The sequence below is a fragment of the Acomys minous genome (genome assembly GCF_964271855.1).
Source record: "Acomys minous genome assembly, chromosome: 11".
In the NCBI taxonomy this organism is placed as follows: domain Eukaryota; kingdom Metazoa; phylum Chordata; class Mammalia; order Rodentia; family Muridae; genus Acomys; species Acomys minous.
Window position 1 is genome coordinate 108,832,594 of NC_140492.1, and position 25,649 is coordinate 108,858,242.

The following is a 25,649-nucleotide window of genomic DNA, read 5'->3' on the forward strand; positions in this document are numbered from 1 at the left end:
GAATGACTTCTAAAATTCAGAGCTACTATGACGATTAAAGAAAACAACAACAAAAACAAAAATAAAGCAGGTCTTTATCTGAATTTTCCTGAAACTTATGCTTTAAACCCTAGCAGTTTCTGTTCCCATGGTTTCTCATAAAACTGTCTCCAGTTTGCAAATGTGTGATTATGGTTACTGATAAGAAGTCACGTGTTTAGAGTCAAGATCAAATTATAAGTCCAAATAACTGGAAATTGAATTAAGAAAGCAGAGAAGATTTTATACTATTCTGCTCTTGTTGCTTAGGGAGATGACTAGTAACCATTTCTTTCTCTGTGTGCATCGTACAGACACATCCCACATACATACACACAGGAAGACATGTTCACACCCCACATACGTGCATGCACACGCTAGTGCACACCATTTCAGCCCAACTATATAGAAAGTAAATGTGCTGAAATCTCCTGAAGGACAATAATGCCTTTTGTAAACATTTGTCTTGGGCAGTTGACTATTAAAAGGATGATTAGAAATTCAGTGTGCTAATGAAAGGGGCTGGGTCATTGTCAGTAGAGGAAAGGCACAGAAATGAAACAGCATTGTAGGATTTTGGGGTACAGAGTAATGGCGAAGAGTTCCCTGAAGCTTGTTTTGCTCAAATAGGTAAAACTAGTGTTGTGTAGATGTAAAAACTCATTCCATGGACACTCATTTGTACCTTATGCCTGACTGTGTAAAAGAAGAGAAAGAAGAAGTAAAAAGGATGCTATCACTGTAAATGAGGCCATGCTTCCAACAAAAGACCCCTCTACATTTCCACACGGATAAGATCTGGTGTCATAGGTTAATAGAATCTCTCTGACAGAAGCTCCAACATTTCTTGTTCATGCACAAAGTATGAGATTTTAAAAAAATATATTTTATTAATTTATACATATTATATCTCAATTGTTATCCCATCCCTTGTATCCTCCCATTCCTCCCTCCCTTCCATTTTCCCCTTACTCCCCTCCCCTATGACTATGACTGAGGGGACTACCTCCCCTTGTATATGCTCATAGGGTATCAAGTCTCTTAAAGTATGAGATTTTTAACATCACAACAAATATTCCAATGTACCAATTTCAAAAAAACAAAACAAAACAAAACAAAACATAAGGCAATGGTAGTTCAGTGATGACAAAATGAAAGGAATGCCCTACTCTTGAAACTGAAAACAGAGAGCTGGAGTGAACTTCCAGTCACCCGTGATACTGAACATAAAAGCACGGAGGCGTTTGTGCTACTTTCCGGCGGACACATCCAAGGGCTGCAGGTTTGTCTGAGGATTTCACATCTCTGTGCAAAGGGTTATAATTCCATAGCCTGCCCTTTCCTGTGTGTTCTCCATCCTGTCCTCTTCAGGTACTGTTCTTCTACATCTTATAAAGCTGAGTTCACCAAAGTATAGAAAGCCAGCAGGAGGGGAGAAAAGAAAATGCTTCCAGACCTTGGAGTTGCTACCTTATCAGGAGCAGATTCTGCTTGGCTTTGAAGAAGAAGCCATCTATTGGCACAGCTGGGTGGTCATTTTCTACCTTCAGTAGCTTGAAGCAATTATGTCTCCTAATGAACTCTATGTGTGTGATCGGATTCTGTGCTAAGGATGAGACAAAGTCACTGCAGCAAACACTTCAGCTTTTTTCCTAAGCATTCCCTGTCCCTTTGAGAAACACAGGGGGGACAGATAGCACAAGACTCTGGTTCCAGAAAGCTCTCTGCTGCTTTTAATGTGGTTTCTGATCTGGGCTGGCCTTGTGTAAAGTAGTTGTTCCAAGAGACAAGGGGCACAGTTACTAATCTCAGAACTAGAACGTATCTAGGAAAGAGTTGGGTTGTCACAGCCTGTGAATTCCTTCCTTATGTGACACTGGTTACCAAGCCAGATTCTTTCAGGATTTTAAGTTTTACTTCACTTACTCCCAGAGGTATGGGGCCTGGGAGAAGACTAATAAAAAACAGTTTCCTAGTTCATTCGTCTGCGTTTCTGATCTAATTCTACTTACTGTTCTGTTCTGTTCTACGACTCAGAAGCCTGCAATTTAAGGCTAAGCACTTTTGGGTAGATGGTCTATGAGCTACACTGTGACTGCATAAGGCACTGAAAGAGTCGCAGCTGTGATGGAGGCCCAAGCAAATTCCACCCACAGGTGCGATGCAAAAAGCTTAGTCATCCATAAGAAGGAAACAGTGGCGATTGGAACGGGGATGCAGGGTTTGTCTTACAGCTTCGTTACAGCACATTATTTCTGTTCATTCATTTCAGTGGCTTAAACAGCAGAAACTGATTCTTGCCCATTTCGGGTGACCACTGTCTCCTTCTAGGGCCATGAGGGAAACTGAGTCCAAACCTTTGCATCAGCCTTGGGCATCCCTTTGAGTTGTGAATAGAATTCTTCCAGAGTCTTCACATCTTCCTGCGTCTGGATACCTGGCTGCCCCATATTTTCTCTTTGTAAAAGACAGCTGCCAGTTACACAGGACAAGAGCTATTCAGCAACCTCATCTTAACGGAATCACCTGAAAAGATTTCACCGCCAAATTAGATCCCTTCCATGGATCCAGGGAGTTAGAAATCGATATCATATTGGAAGGCACAACTTTAATCCCACCAGTTAGTACAGGATTTTCATTTCCTTCTACACTGTAGCAAGTGCTAAAGTTATGAAAGGAATAGAATTCAAACAGAAAACATATAAACCGAGTTCTCCATCTGAATACCGCCATCTTGCCTTTAAACTCCTAGTCATTAAATAAGCTGGTATACTTAGGAGAAGCCCTGTGGAAAAACAGACTCATGCAAAGTCAAAGTTGGCTTTAAGCTCAGCCATGAGCACGCTCTTTGTAGTCCCTAAAAAGGCTTCAGTGTGTTGTCCTTTGACCTGAGGAAGGGAGCCAGGTATTGAGGAAACAAAAAGTGGCATGGATAGAGTGAATATTATTATTTTCTTGTATATAAGGAACTTTGCGTAGAGATTAAAAGTCTAAATTTGAACTGGTTTCAGGAATTTTATAATGCAAAGGGTTGGGGATACAACAGGCTACATAAATGAAAGACTCATGGGAGCCTGAAAATAATGCCCTGTGCTAGACATATATTGAGAATTTCAAGGTGGTGACAGTAGAATATTCAAAAAAATATAAAGCCATGGCAAACACAGGAGACTCTGTTAGCGTGTAAATGCCTCAGGCCTATGAAGTCAATCCTGTTTCAAAGTGTAGTAACTGTGAGGTTCATTTATACTGTGGCCAGGGTCAGTAGTTCACTTGGCTTTATTGCTCAGTAGAATTTACCGTAATAATATACCACAGTTTATTTATGCATTCACTATTGGAATGCATATGGTTTTGTTTCTAGTTTGGGAATATTGTTGGGAAAAGCTGCTTTCAATATTTGTACACAAACACTTTTATTCACCTATGTTTACAGTTCACATGCCGAAATCCTGGAGTGGAATTACGCAATGAACCGTGTATTTTTAACTTTCTAAGAAATAATAGCTGCAGATCTTTTTACTCTGTTAGGGATGCACAAAGGATACAGGTGCCCATGTGTCTGACAGTGCAGTCTTTTCAATGTGAGACTTAAGTTGGATGGACACAGACTAGCTCACTGTGGGCCGGAATTGCAATCTCTGAGGATTAAACATGTCGAGGTTTGTTTTTCTTTCCATTATTTCACTCATTATAATAAGTGACAAATCCTGCTAAAGTGTTTTTCTCCAGTTTTTAAATTTAGACTTAAAGCACTGTGGAGATTGCTCGAGCACTTAAGGGCACTTGCTACTCTTGCAGAAGACACGGGGTTGGTTACCTTCATGGCATCTCGCGGCCACCTGTAATTCCAGTTCTAGGGGGTCTCATGCTTTGCTCTTGTCACCCCAGGCACCAGGCACACATGTGATGCACATACACACACACAGTAAACCATTCATATCCATAAAAATAACAATAAGATATCATCTATAATTTTAGAAGGTTTGGATACACAGCAAGATAGTCCAGATGCACAAGAGCTACCACATATATCCGTCGCTCCTTTCTGAGGTCTCCCCAACCTATGGGCCAGACCATTCTGGCACCTCTGTGGCAACTGATGAGTCACATGAGTAGTGACCAAATCCGTGGTTCATGTTGGGACGTTCTTTCTTCTGTGAGTTTTTCTAAACGCGCAGCATGAATCCACTGTTCTAGTATGAGGCGGAATAGTTTCCCAGGTGCTCCGCCTACTCATCATGTTTCTCTAAAACCCCTGGAGACCGTTGTTCTTTTCCTGCCTTCACTCTTTCACCCTGCTTTCGAGTGCCAAGTAGCTGTGGCGGCAGCCTGGATAGCCATTTGGGAGCGGTTTCTTTCACTAGAGGGTAGCTACCTTTACATTTCCATCTTGCCTTCGGTGGCCCGATGGCTTGCTCTTTTTTAATAAATGTATAATCTCCCATTGTCTGGATGCTCCAAAGTGTGTTTGTCAGTCCATCTGTTGAAAGGCGTCTTGGTTGTCTCCGTGTTTGAATGATTATGGACACAGCTGCTACCAACACCCATTGACAAGTTTTTGTGTGAATGTAAGTTCTGGCTCATTTGTTTTTCACTCACTTAAAAAAAATAGGATATTTGTCTTCTTTTTGTTCAGTCTTGCCTCGAGAGAAATCTACTTTCAGTGATCTTGGTAAGCTGATTTCTAAAAGAGAAGCTGGAATGAATAATTTAAACTGTAAGACATTTCTCTAAAATACTATCGGACAGCAACTCTAATCAGTTAATGGTGACAACTATGTAATGTATATGCAGTGTAGCCCCAGGATCCCTTCAAACGTCTACTGAAGTATATTGTCTTTTCATTTCTACTTAATGGAATTTTCAGCTTCCAAAAAAAAATGAGAGAAGTTAAAAAGCTCACATTTTTACCCTAAGAAGTTTTGCTGTACAATAGAGATGGAAAAGTAAAAACAGAAACTGTCTTTGGCATGTCTATAAAAGACCTGCCTGCGCCGGTTACCTCTGTATGCCAGGTTGTTGATAATCACTTACCTGAACGTGCACAGACAATATTATAAATTATGTGTGCTAGTATGAGTATACAGAACTGTTTTTGGCATAAGAAGTGATCTCAAGTCAGTACGTACTCAAGGTGATACACATCTGTAATTCCAGCACTCGCAAGACCAACTCAGGAGGACCGCGAGGTCAAGGCTCGCCTTAACTGTGCAATAAGAACCTGCCTTTAAAATGCCTACATGGGCTGGAGAGATGGCTCAGAGGTTAAGAGCACTGCCTGCTCTTCCAGAGGGCCTGAGTTCAATTCCCAGCAACCACATTGTGGCTCACAACCATCTATTTATGAGATCTGGTGCCCTCTTTCTGTGTGCAGGTGTACATATGAGCAGAATACTGTATAAAGAATGATAAAATAAGTAGATATTTTTTTAAAAAATGCCTATACAAGTCATCTATCTAAAACCTAGAGGTATAACCTTCATGACCATCTCTTCAATTCACAACTCTAAGGGATGGTCGGGGCTTTGGGTACAGCTAAGCAGGGTAGTTCTCCTGCCCTTGGCTCACTCCTACCTGTGCTCACCTGCTCCTTCAGTCTGGCCCGGGGCGGTTTCAGTTAGAATGGATCAGCTTTATTCTTTCCGAGTCTCATGCACTACTGGAGTCCACAGAGCTTGTTTTGTTGGACTCCATGCTTCTGAAGAGGAGAGAGTTGATGTGCACTAGGGCCTGGCCTTACCGTCTGCATATCCTAACCCTAACTGCAGTCTCTGAAATCATATCCCAAGATCAGCTCACCTTTAGGCATTTAGGGAGGAAAACAAAGGGGGAATCTCCTCCTCTTCTCTTATTGCAAAGGTTGTAGATCAAGAGGAGGTAAGCAGGACGGTTTCTGCATACATCTGTAACATGTGGGAATCAGGAATTTAGTAAGAGGGGAGAGTAAGGGAGGCTCCAGGTCATCCAAGGCTCTTACATAGCACTAGGAGAGCTGGAGGCATCTTTTTACTGCTGTATGTAGAGGCATTTGGATATTTCATCAAAAGCATCTATATGAGCAGATATGTCCTAAACAGTATGAAAATACTATAACTTGATGTTTTAAAACACAGAAAGACAGCCGGGCGTGACAGGAGATGCCTGCAATCCCAGAATTCTGGAGGCAGAGCAAGGAAGACTGAAAGTTTGAGGTCAGCCTGAGCTACATAATGTGAGCCTGACCAACGCATGTAAACCAGGCTCACTTTTCCAGTGGGGCAGCATTTGTAGGTTCTTTTTTTTTTTTTTTTTCTTAGCTAGCCTTTAATTGAAAACCAGCAGATCAAGAAAAGACTGCAGGCTTTCTCACTGTAGCTCATCTCAAAGGATAGTACTAGAACCTTACTGAGAAAATCAACATGGTGTTGACACAGAATCATGTACAATGATCAATGTCATAGAATAGAGAAAAATATAACATCATATAATGAGAGCTAACTCGTCTTTGACAAAGACACCAAAACATATACATTCAGGAAAGGGCAGTATCTTTAACAAATAGCCATGAGAAACCTGGGTTCATGCAGAAAAATTAAACTAGATCTTTACCTTTTACCTTGCACAAAACTCAACTCTAAACAGATCAAAGACTCAACAGAAGACTTCATACCCTGAAACTGTGAGAGGAAAAAAATGAGAATACAATTCACCTTACAGATGCAGATAAGAACTTTCTAACCACACCCGAGTTGCTCAGGAAGTTAAGACCAGGAGGTAATAAGTGAGATCTCATGAAGCTAAAAGGCTTCTCTGTACAGCGAAGGAAGCTGTCAACCAGGTGAGGAGGTCCTGACAGAGCAGGAGAAAGTCCTTGTCAATGATAAAGATGGTGCTAGAAAATATGAGGTGCTCAAAAAACAAAGAAACAAGCAAAAAAAAAAAAAACAAAAACAAAAAAAAACAAAAACTAAGCACCAAGAAAGGAGCCAATTGAAAAACTGATTTTGAAAGTGAACATAACATTCTCAGAAGAAGAAGTACAAATGGCTAGCAAAATACTTAAGGAGTATTCCAAATCCTTACCTCACAGAGAAAGGCAGATTAAAACCACTTTAAGATTCCATCTTACCCCACTCAGAATGGCTATCAACACATGACAACAGATGCTGGCATGCATGAGAGGAAGGGGGAAGCCTTACACATTGGTAGTGGGGGAGCAAACTAATGCAGCCACTCTAAGAATCATTCTGGATGTTTCTAAAACAAAACAGCAGGTTACCAAGAAGAGGCTTGATACCCAATGAGCATATACAGGGGGAGGAAGTCCCCCTCAGGAACAGTCATAGGGGAGGGGAATAAGGGAAAATGGGGGGGAGGGAAGAATGAGAGGATACAAGGGGTGGGATAACCATTGAGACGTAACAAGAGTAAATTAATAAAAAAATAAAAATAAAACAAAACAAAGAGCTACAATTAAATCTACACATGGGCCAGCTATACCACCCCTGGGCACGTACACAAAGGACTTTATGTCCTACTAGAGGCACTTGCATAACCAAGTGCTGCTCTCACTGCTGCTCTATTTACAATAGCAAGGGAATGGAATCAGCCTAGATGTCCAGTGCCTGGTGAATGGATAATTAAAATGCAGTACATATGCATAATGGAGTGCTACTTGGCTGCAAGAAAAAGGAAATTTACAGGAAGATGGGTGGACCTAAAAAAAATTTTTTTTGAATGAGGCTACTCAGACGCAGAAAGACAAAAGCCAACATTCTGTCTCCTATCAGGACCCTAGATTCAGTTGTTTTGTTTTGTGCGTTTAACATGGAGGACATATACAAGAAGAAAAACTAGAAATGGGCCACTGGTGGTAGTGAATTTCAAGAAGAGGGATAAAATTGAGGTGAAATGAAAGCAGAGGGCCTAATATGTAGGGCAGAAGGCTGCAATTACGCTGTAGTTAGAAGATGCTGCTGGCCATTTTCCTTAGAAGATGAGTCCTTGGTCAGTGATGTTACCATGGGAAATGCAAGGGGACAACCTGCAGAGACTCACTCCATCAGTTCCCCCAATGTCATCACCAGTGAGACAGGGATGCAGAAGCTGCATCCCGCAGAGGCTCTAATGCCTGTGATCTATGAATTCATAGTGTTTCTATCTTCTCGGAGTTTTTCCAGATGGAAGTAGTGACTGGGACATCTCACTCCCTTTCAAACGACAGGTCACTTTCTTGTTTTAGAAACTGAATTTTACAACTATAATAAAGGATATATTTTTAATTATAAATTGTAACTGGTGAAAATTATCATAGTCTATACCATTGGAATTGGAAGCTGATGTTAGGTGCACTCTGTTATTTCATGGTGATGCTAGTTAGTCTTTCTACATGCATTATGCCTTCAATATTAGATTCCAAGGAATTGGCACAATCACTCTAATTCTTTAGTAAGACAAGATAAAGCTCAGCTTTCCTAAGTAACGTCATTTTTCTCGTATGTTCATAAGCATCAAGTAAATATGCCATCTGTTTCATAGTTCTATTTATCCCACTCCCTACTGCCCTCGCTGCGTGCATCAAAGGCAACCCAAGACAGTGGCTGCAGAGCCTTGTCTTACGCCTACCCAGCAACTTACATTTTTTATGTTTGACACTTACCAAAACCCATTCTGAAAAAAAATAATCAATGCCACTGTAAGCTCTGTCCACTATTGATGAGGCTGAAAATTGGTACAGCTACTTCAAATACAATTGATCAGTTTCTTATACAATGGTCATGCCAGACAATCCTGCAGTTGCACATTTTTTTAATTTACCCAAATGATCTGAAAATGGGTATCCACTGAAAGCCTTGACAAGGGTGTTTAAAACTGTTTTAATCATAGTTACCCACAGGTGGACACAATTAGAATATCCTGCAATGGGTGAATAGATAAAGTAGAGTGTTGTTCTCTGCCACAGCACAGATGATTCTGAGAAGCAAAAGATGTTAACTTGAAAAAGCTGCTCACCATGATTCTATGTAACATTCTAGAAGCCCACAACTAGAGGGATGTCAAGAAGGTCACTGACTGCAGTGTAGTAATTACTTTTCATGGTTATAATCAGTATCAGACAAGAAGCAACTTAGGGGGGAAAGCTACCTTTGGCTCCCAGCTTGAGAATACACTGTATCAAGGGAAGTTTGGGCAGAGGCAGACCCTGGGTGTGGCAGCAGGAATGTGAGGTCTCTTACTCACATCTAGAAAGATGAGGAAACAGAGAAAGGAATTTTGCACTAGCTAGCTTTTTCTCCTTTCCCTGTTTTGCTCAGGCCAGGACCATAGCCTGTAGAACAGTGCCACCCACATTCAGTGTGGCCCATGTTCCCGCAGTTAATGCTTTCTGGAGACGCCCTTAGAGACACACCCAAAGGTATGCCTGAGTCACACTCTAGATATTACTTAATCCAAACAGGTTGACCTTGAAGATTACCCATCACAGAGAAGTTAGGGGTGTACATTAGCAGATGGATTTGGGGGGAGTCCATGCAATGAAGTATTCTCTATGGTATTGCAATGGTGGGTCATGACAAGATACGTTACCAAATCCCGTGGAATGAGCCCCGGTGGAAATGGTTTAGTTGCGCTCATGAGAATTTTCAGCAACATTAATTTATGAACTAGAGCCATTTTTCACTAATACAAGTACAGTAAACAAGGAAAGGATGGTGGGTTGAGGTTGTACTGTCCGTGCAATGTCTATACTTCTTAATTTTTGTGTGAACCAAAAGCTCTCAAAAGTTTATTTTCAAAAGGAGCATCTTCATACCTCAAGCCTTCTTTGTCAGGATCCCTTCCTGGTGCCAGAGACATCTGATTATGTCATTGTCCCTAAGGCTTTAGCATGTAATTGAGAAGACAGAACCATCACGCCAAGGAGCAGCCTGAGAGTGCTCCAGTGGTGCAGCACACTGAACCGGGGCGGGCGTGAGATGCTGTAACCTCTAAGAGAAGAAAGCATGACGGTGAGGAAGGGGACTCACAGGAGCAGATGGGACTCCTTCAGGGGTGACTTTTCACAGGCAGTGTCCTGGACTTTGAAATGTCTTTGGAAATGAGAATTTTTCCTGCCAGGAGTCTTAGCCTGACACACTCTTTCTGAGACTCTTGTCGTATTCCAGTGTGTTTCTGAGTAGAGCCTTCCGGTGACAGAAACAACCTTCCCTCGCACCGCACCCTACCCCCCAAAATGCTAAGAGCCATTGCTGTGGGAATGCCAACCTTATTTTTTTAATATGGCAAGTGCCGTATGTTGGAGTTACCACTGAGTGAAGGGGTCCCAGGGTGTACTTGAATAGGGGCTGTGACGCTCCGAATACCTCAACTTCAAGGGAGAAGCTTTTATATACTTGGGGGAGAGGACAGGGAGGATGGATCCCAAGTAAACAGTTGGGTGAGACTGAAAGGTGCACTGTTTATCCATTCTCTCCAACAAAAAGCAATCGCCAACAGGTTCTTTTTAATACTAGTCTAGACGAGGTTTTGCAATGTTGCAGGTTCTTAATTATGGTAATTACCGCCCGAGAACAATTAAGCAGTCACTACCAAACATTTCTATCGGGTGAATCTAGTGTCCTATTAATAAACAGTCATGAAGTTATCTCTTTCTGGAAAAACCTCCCTGGCTGGTTCCGTACTACAGAAATCTCAAGCCACATTTGTTCCCACACATTAAGAGTTTGTGAAGCAGCTGCGTCCGCCTGAGCCAGAAATCGTCCCCGATCATCTGAGAGCCAGAGGCAGGTTCTGCAGCTGCCTGCTGCTGTGACCGTGTCCTTGTTACTAATTAAAGGTAGTAGCTGTGAATTCCGTGTGAGAAACAATAAGCAAGCATCACGTATGCACAGGTGACCTGGATTTGCCTCCTGCGAATCTTGTTTCCCTCAGCATCACTACTTGCAAATTGCATCTGTAAGTATCTTTTCTCGGGGGTGGGGGGAGGCAAGGGAGCAATTTCTAATCTTTAGATCAAAGCCAAATCTAAACGATAGCTTTTTTTTCCCAAGTCACAAATTTTATATTCTAAATTGTCATTTTGTGTACAACCTCCTACTCCTGTGTTCTAGCTAGAATAGCATTTCTTTTTGTTTCTCTATTCATTTGCTGTGCTGGATTTTATTATTATTATTTTTTTCAGGAAGGTTTTCTGTAAGCCATATTCTCTCCCAGACATCACACCACTGTGGCAACACAGGATGGTAAGGCTAGCTGTCAGTCAAAGTGCTGCCTGTTCTCGGTGTAGCTGAGTCAGTCCAGCCCTAAGAGGAAGCTAGAAGGAGGCTGTTAAATCTATTCATAGATGCAGAGATGTTCCAGCCACGGTGAGAGGTTGCAAATGACGCATGCATGTGACATAGGAGGAGGAGGCTGGTGAGGAGGAGGGAGAGCAAAAGTGGGGGTTGATGGAGGATCAGAGAACCATACCAAGCCTGAAGCCAGCCAAATCATTTCTTTGCAAAGATGCAATTACAAAGACTCCAGTGGGCCACATCAGTAGAGATGGCTGTTCTGACACATGCCCCATGCCCTTTGTCTGAACTGTCGTATGGAGCGGTGGCCCTGAATGCACTCCCTATAAGCATGTCAAAACACCCCTGTATCTTTAGCAGCAGGACACCTGCAGTATTACTAACAGGTTGCCAATGACTCATGGAAATGTGGGAAACAAGTGAGGGACCATAGGGAAGGCTCAAAGGGAAGACAGTCCTCTGCTCATTCTGCTCGGACAGATGAACTAAGTCCCTGGTTCTAGGTCAGAAGAGAAACAATATAGTCTGGGGCCTGAAAGAGACTGTAGCAGACTAAACTTCAGAGAATTGTTCTGGGAGAAGGGGTAGGGGGGTGCAGGGGGCGCTGGGGGGGGGGGAACTCAACACATTGCTGCTGGCAAATGGAAGATTACCAAGGAAATTTTAGGGTTCTTTGTTACATAAGACTAACTCATCCCGGTTAGTGGATGTGCTTGAACAGATTCGTGGGTCTCAAGCAAGTTCAAATTCTTTCTACTATTCTTTCCCAATTGTCAACCGTTTATTGAGACCGACTAAAGCCAGGGTGCTCATTAGTGCTGTGTATAAATTCCAGTAGGTTCTTGGCCCGCTAGGACTACAAGAGCGCTAGGAGGGTCTGGAGAGAAATGTGGCCCACGCAGATAATGGGATGTGTTGTTTCTCCAAGGTGAGAGCTGTTGGGTAAATCCCTCACTGAGGCTCTGCCCACCCTGCCTGGAAAGGCTTTCATGGGTAATGAAAGGCAAAGCAACAGGAAGGCCTTAATCAAGTGGGCTTTTTAGTACTGTCTCTCTCGTGATCAGGATACATCCAGGGAACCCAACTTCCTTACTAGGGGGGTCAGATTAGATCTGATGACCTCTAATGTTTCTTCCAAATTCAAAAGTTACAACTTGTATGTGCTAAGGTTCTTTATTATTATTTTTAGCCATTTCATGCTTTTACACGTACATTTTCCTCTTGTTTCCCTACTTCGTGCCCCCTCACCCTGCCTGCCACCCTGCTTCCCAAGTCAATCTCTTCCCTGACCCACTTTGTGTGTGACCCGCTGAGTTTAATACGAGTTGTTTTGTTTGGAGGTGTGTAGAAGATTAATTCTAAACTAACAACAATATACTTACAAACTTTATTAAGCAGGTAGTATGGCATTTCAGCGCATTACTGGCTGCTTCTGTCTCCAGCCTTACTCTGATGCTGTTTTTCTCTCTATGTACCAATGTCCAGAGTCAATGGAAGGAGCACCTACCTCCTTTATACCTCTTAAAGACCACGTGGAAGGGTGGGTAGGTACCAGGCAGAGAAGGGGGTTCTCCATCAGCCCTGTCATTATCCTCTGCTGGTGTGCAGAACAGTGTTTGCTGTTATAGCTTCCACACAGGCACACAGTGCGTGTCAGTCCCATGCAATCCTTCCCTCTCCGCGGGGCCCTCCTCCCCCAAAGGTGCTCCCTTCTTTACACTTTCACCTAAGCTGGTTACAGCCTGTAAAGGAAAATGCCATTTTGTCTTTCCAGTTTATTTTCGTTAATACAATCAGTTCCATTTTTTTCCCCCTGAAAAGTGCCATGACTTTATTCTCCTTAAAAAACTAATATCCTACTGAGTATATCAGATTTGAAGAAGAAAGGATTCTTTCTAACTTACAAAAAAGATATACTTATTTTTAATCTTATGTGGCTATGCATAGGTTTCTTATACTGCATGGATGTTGGTACACCGTGTGTGTGCCTGGTTGTCAAGGAGTCCAGACAAAGACATCAGACCCTCGGGAACTGGAGTGTGCCAGATGGTGGTGAGCCCAAGTTCTCTGTGAGAGTAGGAAGTGCTCCTTACAGCTGAGCTGTCTCCCAGACTCTTCTCTGACCTTCTTGTGGTTTTATTTTATTTTTTTAGGTAAATAAATTATTAGCACACATCATCTTTATACCATATAATATTCTGCTTCATTAAAAAAAAAGACTGAATGTATTACTGGCCTTATATTCTGATTGTTTCATTGATTACAAATATTATACTGTATGACTTCAATTGATAGGTTATTATATATAATTACAAGTAGTGAAATGCATGTGAAAAATCTATCTCATACTGATTTTCCTGATTCAAAAGTTGATCTTATCTAATTTATTCTTATTCTTATTATTTTTTATTTAATTAATTTATTCAGATTATATCTCAATTATTATCCCATCCCTTGTAGTCACCTGTTCCTCCCTCCCTCCTGCTTTCACCCTATTCTCCTCCCCTGTGTCTGTGACTGAGGGGGACCTCCTTCCCCCCTATATGATCAGAGGCTATCAAGATGAGACTTGATAGGCTATCTATCCTTTCTCTGAGTGTCACCGAAGCAGTGTACTTCCTTGAGCCTTGGCATCCTGGTCTGCATAAGCTCGTGTGATCTGATGAGGACTCAGCATGGCTCAAAAGCAAATCTCATACAACTGTCTATTACATTGTAAGGCAAATAAGTAAAATTTCCCCATTCCAAAATTGTTTTAAAAAAAAACTAAACTAAAAAAGGTGAAAACGTCATGGCATGTTGAAGTTACCTAATCATACTTCCTGGGAGTGTGCACATCATAGTTAGCTGTGTATGATACACGCTAACATTTGAGCTGGTGCCTAGCGTGCACACTCTTGAGCCTTCTATAGGAAAATGTGCCAACTTTTTGACTAAATAATCCAGTTAGACACTTAATATGAACTCCCTATATTTGAATAAGGTTTTAATTCCACCCCTTAGTTTATTTTTATCTTTTGAATTAAATACATAAGCATTAGACATGTCTGTGGGCTTAAAATGTAATGTTCCCACGGGCTATATATTGTGTAATGTCCAAAGCAGAGGAAACATCTATCCCATCAAATACTATTTGTGGTATTTATTTTAATTAATTTATATGTATTTAATAAGCAGATTTATTTATAAATTTTGTGGACTTTATTTGGAATAATTATATAAAGCAATTCTTTAGGGCAGGGAGATGGCTCAGTAATTTAGAACACTTGGGTTTTTGTTTTGTTTTTTTTAATGTACCAGTTTCCATTCACAACAATCTGCCACTCCAGCCCCAGGGGACTCAAGTCTTCCTTGTGGCCTCCACAGGTACTGCACATACATATACATGTGCAGGCAAAATACAAAATATATACGGGAAAAAGGCCTCTTTTTAAAAATCCTTTTTATACGTATGAAACTAGTGTGATAAATAACTGCCTGCTAAAATGCCTCTGATCTCTCACTCATCTCATTTTCAGATGCGTACATTGAACCCTGAGCAGGAAAGCATGCCGTGTTGTGGCCTCCAAAGGCATGCTCTCTTAGCTCCCTCATCCCTCCCTAGGACCAAACCCGAACGACCTCCCCTTCTGAAGGAAACTCCACCAGCACATCAGCATTTCAGATGATCAAAGTGTCTCCAAAGGCCCCATCAGAAAGAGAGTCTGGCCGGAGAAGATGGGTGTCCTTGCAGGGGTATTTCCAGAAGGTCCTGCTCCCAAGCTGAGTCTGTCCTTGACTGCTCACCTGCCACTGTGGGAGGAGTTCTAGCAATGAGAAGTCCATAAGCAAATTTCTATATTTTTCCCCTCTTGTTTTCCCAAGTCTAACAATTAGCAGGGACGGACATGTTTTAGATAACAGAGGCCCTGACTGTCTGCATAGCGAGGCTCATTCCCTCCTTCTCATTCCGTATACAAAACTCCAATCTGTTTCAAAGCACCTGTACCACGGACAAGAAATAAACCGTCCCAGCCAAGGGATTATTTACTACAGATGCCTGGTTTACCTTGATCAAGAAACTTTCATAAAATTTCCATAGTTTGCTCGAACTGACTTGTAAAATCTCATGCTGACAGAGTCAGAACTTTGGGTGTCACATTTGCTCACAGTTCACCCAATATGGAGCCAGTACGGAGACTCTGGTGTACATTGTACGTTAGTGACTGAACGCACTGTGGAGAGAGACTTAAATCAGAACTCCAGCGCCCTTGGGTCTTTTCACCCGTGGCTTCCTCAGCAAATATCTGTTCTGTGAATAGACGGAGGCAACACAAGGCACTGCTTATGCCTAGGAGCTGTGTGGGAATGGGGCATGGAGAGACGGCTCCCAGGTCCTGCCTGACCTGGTGCCGAGCGATGATCACTACAGTCACCCTTTCCTTATTTGTCACAGCATGTGAAGAAAGGTGTGTAGATCGGGAAGCTCCAGGTCCTAACTGGCAGTCTACCCAGACCAGAACGCAGAGGGCACAGGACATGATGACTTCAGTGCTTTACCCTAGGGGCCTCCCCCAAGGCAGCAAACCTACAGACCAGACCCAGAGAGCTGGCCTCTCAGAAGAGCACATGAACACACGGAGCTGGCCAAAGCCTAGAGTTTATTAACATCACCTCTAAAGGCTGTGCCATCTTTAAAGCTCTGCTTAATCCTGGCATGAGCAGTGTGCCTGTCCTAAATGAGGAGCCAGGGCCAGTGTGCTGAAAGACATCTTTATCCAACCCACAAACACCTGCTGGGTGCTGCAGACTGTGTGCAGAAACAAAACAGGATGTATAATCAGGACCAGGAAGCCTTCCCAGGTGCCTCGGCTTAAGGCCTCAGCATGGATGGAACATCTTAGGTAGCAGTAGCTATGTAAAAGTCCCTTCTCTACGGTCTGCACTGATTTGGGGGGTGGGGGTGGGGCGGCGGCGTATGTGTGTTCTTAGAAAACACATAAGCACATGACTATCTAAAAAGTACTTAAATTTTATCTATGTCCCTCTGGGCCGGGAACTGATTCTGGATAATGTATGCTAGAGTTGCTCTGCTAAGAGAAATGCTAGCTGGCTAATAAAATGCAACATCTGTCAGCATCAAGGAGCCCTTCGCAGTCCTTAATTATTATCATTAGGCACAAGTGTAAGTGCTGTGGAATTTTGTCTTGGGGTGGGGCTCTGTGAAAGGCTTGCAACTTCCCCCAGAGGGCCCTCTGGGAGCAGGAAGCCTGCCCATGGAGATCAACACATCACCACCACCACTCCTCTGACTGGAGTTATTTGGGATTGCTTTAGTGACAGCTGGTTGGTTGACAAGACCATGTAAATTCTGTGGTTAGAAGAACTGATAGTCTCCTGGCTACATCGTTTTTCCCTGAGGTCACATTTCCAAAAGTTGCAAAGGGGATTCCCAAATTTCTCCTGCGTTACCAAGGATCACTTACAGGCACAGAAATAAAAACCCTTTGAAATGGAGTCTTTAACTTGATGCATTATCTCCTCATTAGCAACTGACCTTGCTAATGGTACCATCTGCTTCCGGCCCATGTTTGTGACCATCCCATGAGTGTACAGGGCTCCTGACATATGGATAAGTCCATGGTGGTTGCCATGGGAGTTTCAGAAAACTTAAAGGCAGTCCCCTACTTAGAGGTGCTTCTAATCCAAGGATGAGGTGTCCCCTGAGAGATATAACAGAGTTCACAAACATCAGGCTTAGGTCAGACAGATTCAGCTCTCAAGTCCCACTCTTGACACTGCCCGACTGTTTGAACCAGAATTCCAAGTTTCATCTCTTGATCTCATATTTCATCATCTGAAAACTAAGGATGTTGATAACTCCTCTGAGACATAGTTATGGGTGGGAAGGAAAATAACACTCACTGAGCACAGGCAGTATCACCAAAGACCATGGTAACCGATGCTTAAACAGTATGAAGGGATGGGATGGAGCAGTTACAAGAAAAATCATATAAGGCATGTCCTGTGTATCTGATAGGCATTTGAAAAAGAGGGAGCCCTTTGGGGCTAAAATAATAATAATAAATGTTTTCCACCATAGAAGAATCTGAAAAGGAGGCTAAAATCTAGACCTTCCAAGTGGACATAGTAGCTGTGCCTAGCAGAAACATTCAGTCTGCATTGTGACCTGCTGTAGTATTCCCCTAAAGGAATCCTATTTAAATATATTTCTTCACCAAGTGAGTAAAGAAATCCAAAAGCTCCTTTGTAGAGACATCCATTGGATAGGCATTCAGGGTTAGTTTCTCATCAACCTCTTTTAATTGTTTGGGTCTATTATATACCCAGAGGTAACACCCTTGGATATTGCAAATGACACAGCTTAAACTTGAAGATTAGAGATGGAATTAGCTTTGTCAATCCATTGACCTAAAATAAGGAGTCTATACTGGACGATCAGGTAAGATTCCATAGACTCACAGGGCCCTGAAGTATGGAAGAGGAGGAACGCAGGCAGGGAGAACCAGGTAGACAGCAATAAAGATGGCTGACCTTGAAAGAAGAGGAAGAGTTCACCAGTCAATGGATGCAAGCAGCCTGTAGAACTAAAAAAGACAAAGAAATTGTTTCAGTCCATGAGGAGGCCAATGACATTGGTTTCTACCCAACGAGAGTGTACCAAGCAAATAATTTCTTGTAGAATTGTGAAATAATACACATGAGTTCCTTTAATACATCTGTTTGCTGTTTGGACACAGCAGTAGTCGATGCCAAGACAAAAGCCTTTTGTTGGTGTAGACAGCCCGCACTTCTGTTCTATGTTTAAACTTTTGCTCTCATGTTTAAACTTCAAAAGCTTTCTCTTCCACAAAAGCATTTGTTTCTGTTCTTTACGTCATACAGTGAAAGTCAGATGGGCATGGGATCTTTAACTCTCTAGAAAGAAAATGATTCTCATCCTAGAATTCTACATGGATTGAGGATGAAAAGCAGGGGAGAAAAGGAAAGGAGAAGAAAATAGACCAAGGCTTTGTGTAAATGCCTCTTGGTCTGGGTGTTTCTGACTTTTTAAAAAAAATCATGATTGGATTCCACCATTCCTGTTTTGTTGTTTATTTGTGTTTTCTTTCATATCATGTAAACAACACTGCTTCTAATAGCATCACATCGTAAGGTATGTTGTTTCCATTTGCTCCATGGTTGGCGATGCTACTTATGTGGTGTCCTGCAGGGTTTCTCACCATTTAAACAAGTCACTAGTGTTACCCTTCTTTTAGGGGAGAAGTTTGGGGCAATGTCTTGCTATGTGGTGCTGGGTGGCCTGTTTTTACTCTTTTAGTGAGTATTTAGTGGGGTGACAACTTGGTTCCATGTAAGTACACTGTTGAGGGTCGATGTTCTGGTTACTGCCGCTCTGTTGTTGACTTTTGACTCAATCAATGACTTCGCTTTGTGTCGTTGGCTCGTATTCGGTATAATGCTTCTCTCCCCATTTTACTGAGCTATTTATTTTTATTTTAACTTATTTATTCTTGTTTTACGCAATGAATTTAGTATGTTGCCATCTTTATTTCGCTGGTCAAATCCTTGAAGGGGAATAGTATACTTAGTTTCCTGCTTGTCATTGAAGCAGAATGACATATCTTCTCCTAAACCTTTGTTATCTTTCCCCAAAATAAAGTCACTTACAAAACATGAAGTTTCTTCCTCCGAATAGACAGGGTGGTACTGAGCTTACTTGAGCACGTAGATATTATCTTTTGCTTTGACTCACATTTCTTGTTGTTGTTGTTGTTGTTGTTGTCATGGCTGCTGCAAACGAAGTCAGAAAGATTGAGTTTTCAAGTAATCACTGAGACAAGAAAAGTCTGTGTCTCAGCAACACTCTGGTCCTGACTAGGTCTTCAACTTTGGTGGCACCTTGTGCCCATCACTAGCGCCACCGCTGGTTTGCACGCCTTAGAGCAGTAGTTCGGTTCTCAACCTTCCTGATGCTGCGGCCTGATGCTACTTGATAACTGTGGTGTTGCTACTGTTATGACTCATAATGCAAATAGATGATATGCAGGATATCTGATTTGCGACTCCCCCCAAGGGGGTCGTGACCCACAGGTTGAGAACAGCTGTATTCCAGGATGGCTTCTATTCTCACCACTTTGTAACCTCCCAGTGAACTTGGGGAGGAAAAAGCAGGCATCATCATAGTCACTAAGCTCTAAGAAAAACTAGCTTCACCTTCCAGGGTGAGGGTGCCACATATCACATTACAGTTGTTGAAGTTGTTTTGTTTTTTGTTTTTTGTTGTTGCTTTTTTTGTTTTGTTTTTGGAGACAGGGTTTCTCTGTGTAGCCTTAGCTGTCCTAGACTCACTATGTAGACCAGGCTGGTATCGAACTCACAGTGGTCCTCCTGCCTCTGTCTCCTGAGCCTGGGATTAAAGGCATACACCACCACACCTGGCTTGTTTTGTCTTGTTTTAACTGTTGAATACTTTTTAATTCATCCCAGATGCAATGCTGGTAGATTTGCTTCAAGATCTTGTTACTTGACTTGTTAATGACATTGTACCACACTTCAAAACTCTGGTAACCAAATGCCAATCAAATCAGTTTCCTTTGTAATTCTATGTTTATTATTTTATGCATTTAAAGACATAATTTGGGGAAAAGGTTCAAAGTTCTTCAGAATACAAAGAGAATTTGGATACAACATGCAGGACTCTCACATTAAAGCGTGGTTTAGCCTCCTTCGCCTCCGACGCCTATATCCTAGGTAGCGATGCCTTTTCTCTGACTTATGTCCTAGTAAAACACAGTCAAGGTCTGTGGCTTAACCCCACGATATGAAGCCTGACTACCAAGATAGGTTTTATTTTGTTCTTGCTGGACAAATTTGAGCACCTCATTTTATTTCCATTGTTCAAATGTTAATTACGTATTCAAAATAAAATCATGGACGTATTCTGAACCTTGAGCACCGTTCTTGCTTCTCCTTATTGAGCATAGAAAATAGTAACCATGTTTACAACACACAATCTAAGGTATTTTGTTCTTTCTCTTTATCCAAAGTTATATCCTCTTATACAGAGCATATATATACACACACACACACACACACACATATATATATACACACATATATATAATGTAAGTTATATAGATAAGGATCTGAATTTTTTCTGTATTACTTACTAACTTAGGAAAATTGAAGAATTGTTTAAAAAATATAAAACTGGGTAGGCCTTCAATTTTCTCATCTTTATAAGAATTATAGGTATCATTCTGTCACTAGGCAATTTGCAGGAGATCATTTTATGTAAGTATTCAGCACGTTATGTGGCCTGCAGATGGTGATGATTTAGTGTCTTCCTGCAAAGCTTGCTCTGACACTAAATAGTCATGTAACAAATCAGTCAAGTGTACATGGGAAGAGTGACCCACCGCTGGAAAGAGTGATGATCAAGTAACGCTGCCACGCCATCTTCCATGTTCATTGTCTTCTATTCCTGCTGCGGGGTTTGAGCACTGCTAATGAGCGGCTGTGGGAACATTTTCTAGCTGTTTTCATTGCTTTGAGTGATGAAGGTTATTTATCTGGCCAAGAACAATAAGGTGTAAGTGTGGTTCCTGAATTGCTGCCTCGCCACCCCTGTCAGTTTGATGGAAGGCCAAAAGCTTCTTTGACGATTTACTCTGTTGTAGGCAGATTAATAGATTTGGCGAAACACTCATTTCCATTCCAGGTTCAGAGGAATCCATGTCTCTGATAGGATCCTTTATTGATTCCATCAATTTAGACTGCTTTAGGGCCAGCCTTTCACTAAGCTGGTTAAGACGCTTGGCCTGTGTCAAGCATAGAGTAATTAAATCCACATGCGTTGCCAGGGACTAGAGACCCAGTTGAGTAAGCATAAAATCTGAGGTTCTACCAAATAAGGGGCACGCACCCTTCAAATGCGCCGTTTATAGAAAAGGCACCTAAATGATCCACAGAGGCATTTTACAAGGGGATATTGTCCCTCTGTCTAATAGAAACAGTATCTTCTGCCAAGGACAGACCTCAGTGACCTTAAAGTTGGGGAGATTATGTAATTACATCTGCACCATGTGTAAAAGGACAGGATTTATTCATCAATAAAGGAGAAACCTGAGCACTCCTCCTATTTTACACTGTCCCTAAAGTTCTTTTCCAATTACTGCAGGGCGGTGCAGACAGTGCACTTGTTACTTCCTTTCATATCATGTCAACTTTTAATGAGTCCTCGGGAGCAGGAGGACACACTGGGGTTTGGTGCTTTCTAGGTTGAGGTGGCAGAAAAGAGACGCAGTGTTTGTGAGTCAAGAGTTTACGTCTGAAACAGGGACTGGGGTTCTAAGAGAAAAGTGGAAACAAGTGCATCGGTACATAAGCTGCAGTGTGGTCTGCACCTTGCTTAGGTTTTCAACTCTCATCTGGCACATTCTACATAAATAATACCTTGCAGCTGTGGTCAAAAGAATAAACAGCTCACTGTGGTATCACTACAATCTCCACAGGAGTGTTACATGGCTGTTGTATTACCTCTCCGGCATTTTCTCAAATAACCTCAGAAGCACTCACAGGTGTTGCAAATGCATGTCATCTGAAGGGTCACAAGTCTTGCTTCATCACAGCCTTCCCTCAGCAGGGGAGACACGGACTCTGAAATGGTCTCCACACAGCTGTTCATCACCTGAAGTGAGCAGGCAGAGAAATGGAGCTGAAGTGAGAGCGATGGCTTCACGCGGGGAAATTGAAAGGAATTCAACCGAGTGATAAGAGCAAATCTGAGTCCAAACAGAAGTGCACAAGCCACAGTGGAATCTTAGAAGTGGCTGGTGATTTCCTTTTAGACAGTCTTGCTGTTATCCAGGCTGATCCTCAGACTCCTGGCCTCAGGAGGTCGGTCTTCTTATCTCAGGCTTCCAAGAGGCAGGGACGAGAGGTTCGTGCCATTGCACTCTGCCTAAGACCAGTGGTTTTTAAGGAATTCTGAACCAAGTTCCATTATAAATTACCCCAGTAAATCGTCTCTCACTTGTTTAATTCCAAGTATCTCCCAAATCTGAATCCTGAGTCTACAAAAAAAGATGGCACTCACTAATCCAACTAGGGACACATAAAAGAAGGTAATGTATCTTTGTAGCAAGTGGCAACAATAGCAAATAAATATAAAATGCAGAACTTTAAGCGTGTTAGAGAAAATTTTCCCTTAATACCTCCTTTGCTATTATTTGCCAAGTCTTTGGCATCATTGGCATGATGACAATGTAGTTCTTGGCTTTTTTCCCCCCCCTGTGCTGTGAAATGCACATCACAAATAGACATTTTAGCTTCTGTTCTCACCTTTCCCATTGTGTGAATTTGAATAAATTATTTAACCTCTGAAATATGTAAAACAAACATACTAAGATACCTGTTTCATGAGCTTATCTATTTGAGTGGATTATCACAGTACTCCATTATTTAGTCAACATCAAATAAATCTTTGCTATTTACATAATGGTTGCTCTGTTAGTATATATTCTATAAAATGGCCAGTAGTGAGGGAGGCACAGTGGTCAAACCTATAACCCTAGGACTTTAAAGCAGGAGGCAGAAGGATCAATTCAAGGCCGGCCTGTGACTACTTCATCTATGAAAACAAAACAGAAAGTAAACAGAAAGAGAACCAGACAAACTCATAGTAGGAATTGTGGCTGATATGACCATTTAGTCTGGAACGCCTCATAAAGACCCACATGATAAAAAGCCTGGTCCTCAGCTTCATGCTATCTGGACATGATAGAGACCTTTAAAAGGATAGGTGGGCATCAGGTGGGGGGTTCTAATCACTGAGAACTTGCTTTTGAAGGAGCTAACGGGACCTGCATCCCTTTTTGTTTGGTGTTTTTTTATTGCTTTGCTCTATTACACTTCACCCATCACTATGCACATTCTAACCACAAGAGCCAGGAAAATGGGTACAGCTAACCATGGACCAGGGAATCAAAACTGTGAGCCAAATCAAACGCTTCCTGGGTGTACTTATTTTTTAATCTAAGATTCTGGCTACAGTGTTGATGTCTTAGCCATACCTAGAAAACCTGACAAAAGCCACTTAGAGGAGAAAGGCTCTGTTCGGCTCGCAAATCCAGATTGCAGCTCATCACAGAAGGGAACTCGCAGAGCTGACAGCTTCAGAGAGCATGTCACATCACATCCACAGTCTGGATCAGAGGATCAGTGGACCATAAGGTATGGCTGGTGGTGTTCAGCTTGATCCTTCCTTTTAAAAGAAACTAAGTAAGTTATTCCTTTCCTTTATGTACTGATCCCATGGATCTCAACCAGCCTTGGCATACCAAGATGCAATAGGACTGGGCACATCTTCTTCTATTGAGGGTAGACAAGGCAGCCCAGTTAGGGAAAGGGAACCAAAGGCAGGCAATGTTGTCAGAGACAGCCTCTGCTTCTACTGTTACGAGTCCCACATGCAGACCAAACTGCACAACTGTTACACATATGCAGAGAACCGGAGATCCATCCCATGCATGCTCGCTGGTTGGCAGTTAGTTCAGTCTCTGTGAGCCCCTATGGGAGCAGGTTAGTTGATTCTGTAGATTTTCTCCTCTCTGGCTCCTTCCATCCTCCCTCCCCCTTTCCCTTTTCTTTTTATAAGGTCTTGAATCCTCTTCTTGGGAAATGGCCCTGCCCATAGTAAAGATGGATCTTCCTCCACCAAGTAAATGTAATCAAGCTAATCCCTTGCAGACATTTTCAACGGCTAACCTTAATCTACCTGATATCTACATGTATGCACAGAGGCCTGCCTCCAAGGTGTCATGTTAACAGTACCATCACAACTGCAAAGCTGAACACCATGGCTATTATTATTTCCACACATATTATGTTTCAGACACCACAATGAATTTTATCTGCATTGGTTTTTGTTTGTTGTTTGTTTGTTTTACCCACTCCAAAGCTCAATACACAGTAGAACAAATGCTGTGTTATGGCTCCAAATTGGAAAATGTTTAGCTACTTGTAGGCTAGGATACACTTAATTAGTATCTAGTTACACGAGAAAATACATTCTAGAATAACTTAAGGTGTTATCAAAGAGAGCTTCAGTGTGACCCTGGAAATGAATATACAAATTCAGTTTTATTTGGATTTTCATGCAAAACAATGATCGGAGTAAGGCATCTTTTTTTTTTTTTTTTTTTTTTTTTTTTTTTTTTTTTTGGTTTTTCGAGACAGGGTTTCTCTGTGTAGCCTTGACTGTCCTGGACTCGCTTTGTAGACCAGGCTGGCCTCGAACTCACAGCGATCCGCCTGCCTCTGCCTCCCGAGTGCTGGGATTAAAGGCATGCGCCACGGAGTAAGGCATCTTACATCACAGAAAAACTACCTGTAGAAACCACGCATTTCATCCTCTTTCCTTGACTCTCTCAGGGATTGCTAGATGAAATGATGAAGCTCATAGTGATAATATTACAAAAAACTGGGAGTCCGTGGAGCACCAAACACAATTGCGGGAGCTCTGCATATTCCTATATTTTCCCCCAATTAAGCCAGTGATGCAACTTTAAGCACCCAGCCCAATGATTCCTAAACAATAACTCTGAGTTGTGGGCCTCAGCAGGCTTCCAGAGACCCACTGGGTGCTTCTTAAAGCAGTGCTGATGTAATGAGAAATAAGGCGAAGCAGTGGGAAATACGTGTCACGTCACAGGGTTTGTCTGTGGAGCATGTTATCGATCAGTTGGATTGAGGCAATATAGGTATTCAGATGCATTTATTGGTTTCATGCTTTATTGATAATTATTCCAAGTAGAAAAGAGTTTACCATCATAACAACAGAAGACAGAATTTACAAGACGGGCAACTTGATTGGGAATCTTGAAACCTTTACGGGAGACACGACTTAGCTGAGTTCATCTGTGAGGTCTTCGAAGAACCAAAACATTTTATACAGTCATTGAGGACTCAGAAATTATAAAGAAAAACCCTGGTTAAAAAAAAAAAAGGGAAATGTATAAAAAGAGAATTACTAGGACCAAAGATGAATTTGTCAACTTTAAATTTCCTTGTAACTGTACTGATGGTCTTCCTGCCGCTAACACATTCACAGGGTTGGCAGGTGCCTAATAACCCCCTTGTCCTCAGGCAAGAAGCAGATTCAGATAGCACAGAAAGCTAGGCTGCCTCTGGTCACATCATCCGTAGACTTGCCTTGCATTTTCCTCCCTAATCCCATTGAGACAGAGAGATTTTAGCTGGATTAGTTCAGTGGTTCCCAGTTGCCAAGGATGACCATGGGATTCACACACACACACACACACACACACACACACACACACACACACACTCAAA

At 42.1% G+C, this 25,649-nt stretch overlaps 1 long non-coding RNA gene across 1 annotated transcript in view; it reads left to right on the plus strand.

Moving 5' to 3' along the window:
- Positions 1–10,733: 10,733 nt before the first annotated feature.
- LOC311609080 overlaps positions 10,734–25,649 on the plus strand; it is a 161,352-nt gene continuing 146,436 nt past the window's right edge. The window contains exon 1 of the long non-coding RNA XR_014783259.1: positions 10,734–10,953. This is a non-coding gene — a long non-coding RNA (uncharacterized lncRNA). The remainder of the gene's footprint in view (positions 10,954–25,649) is intronic.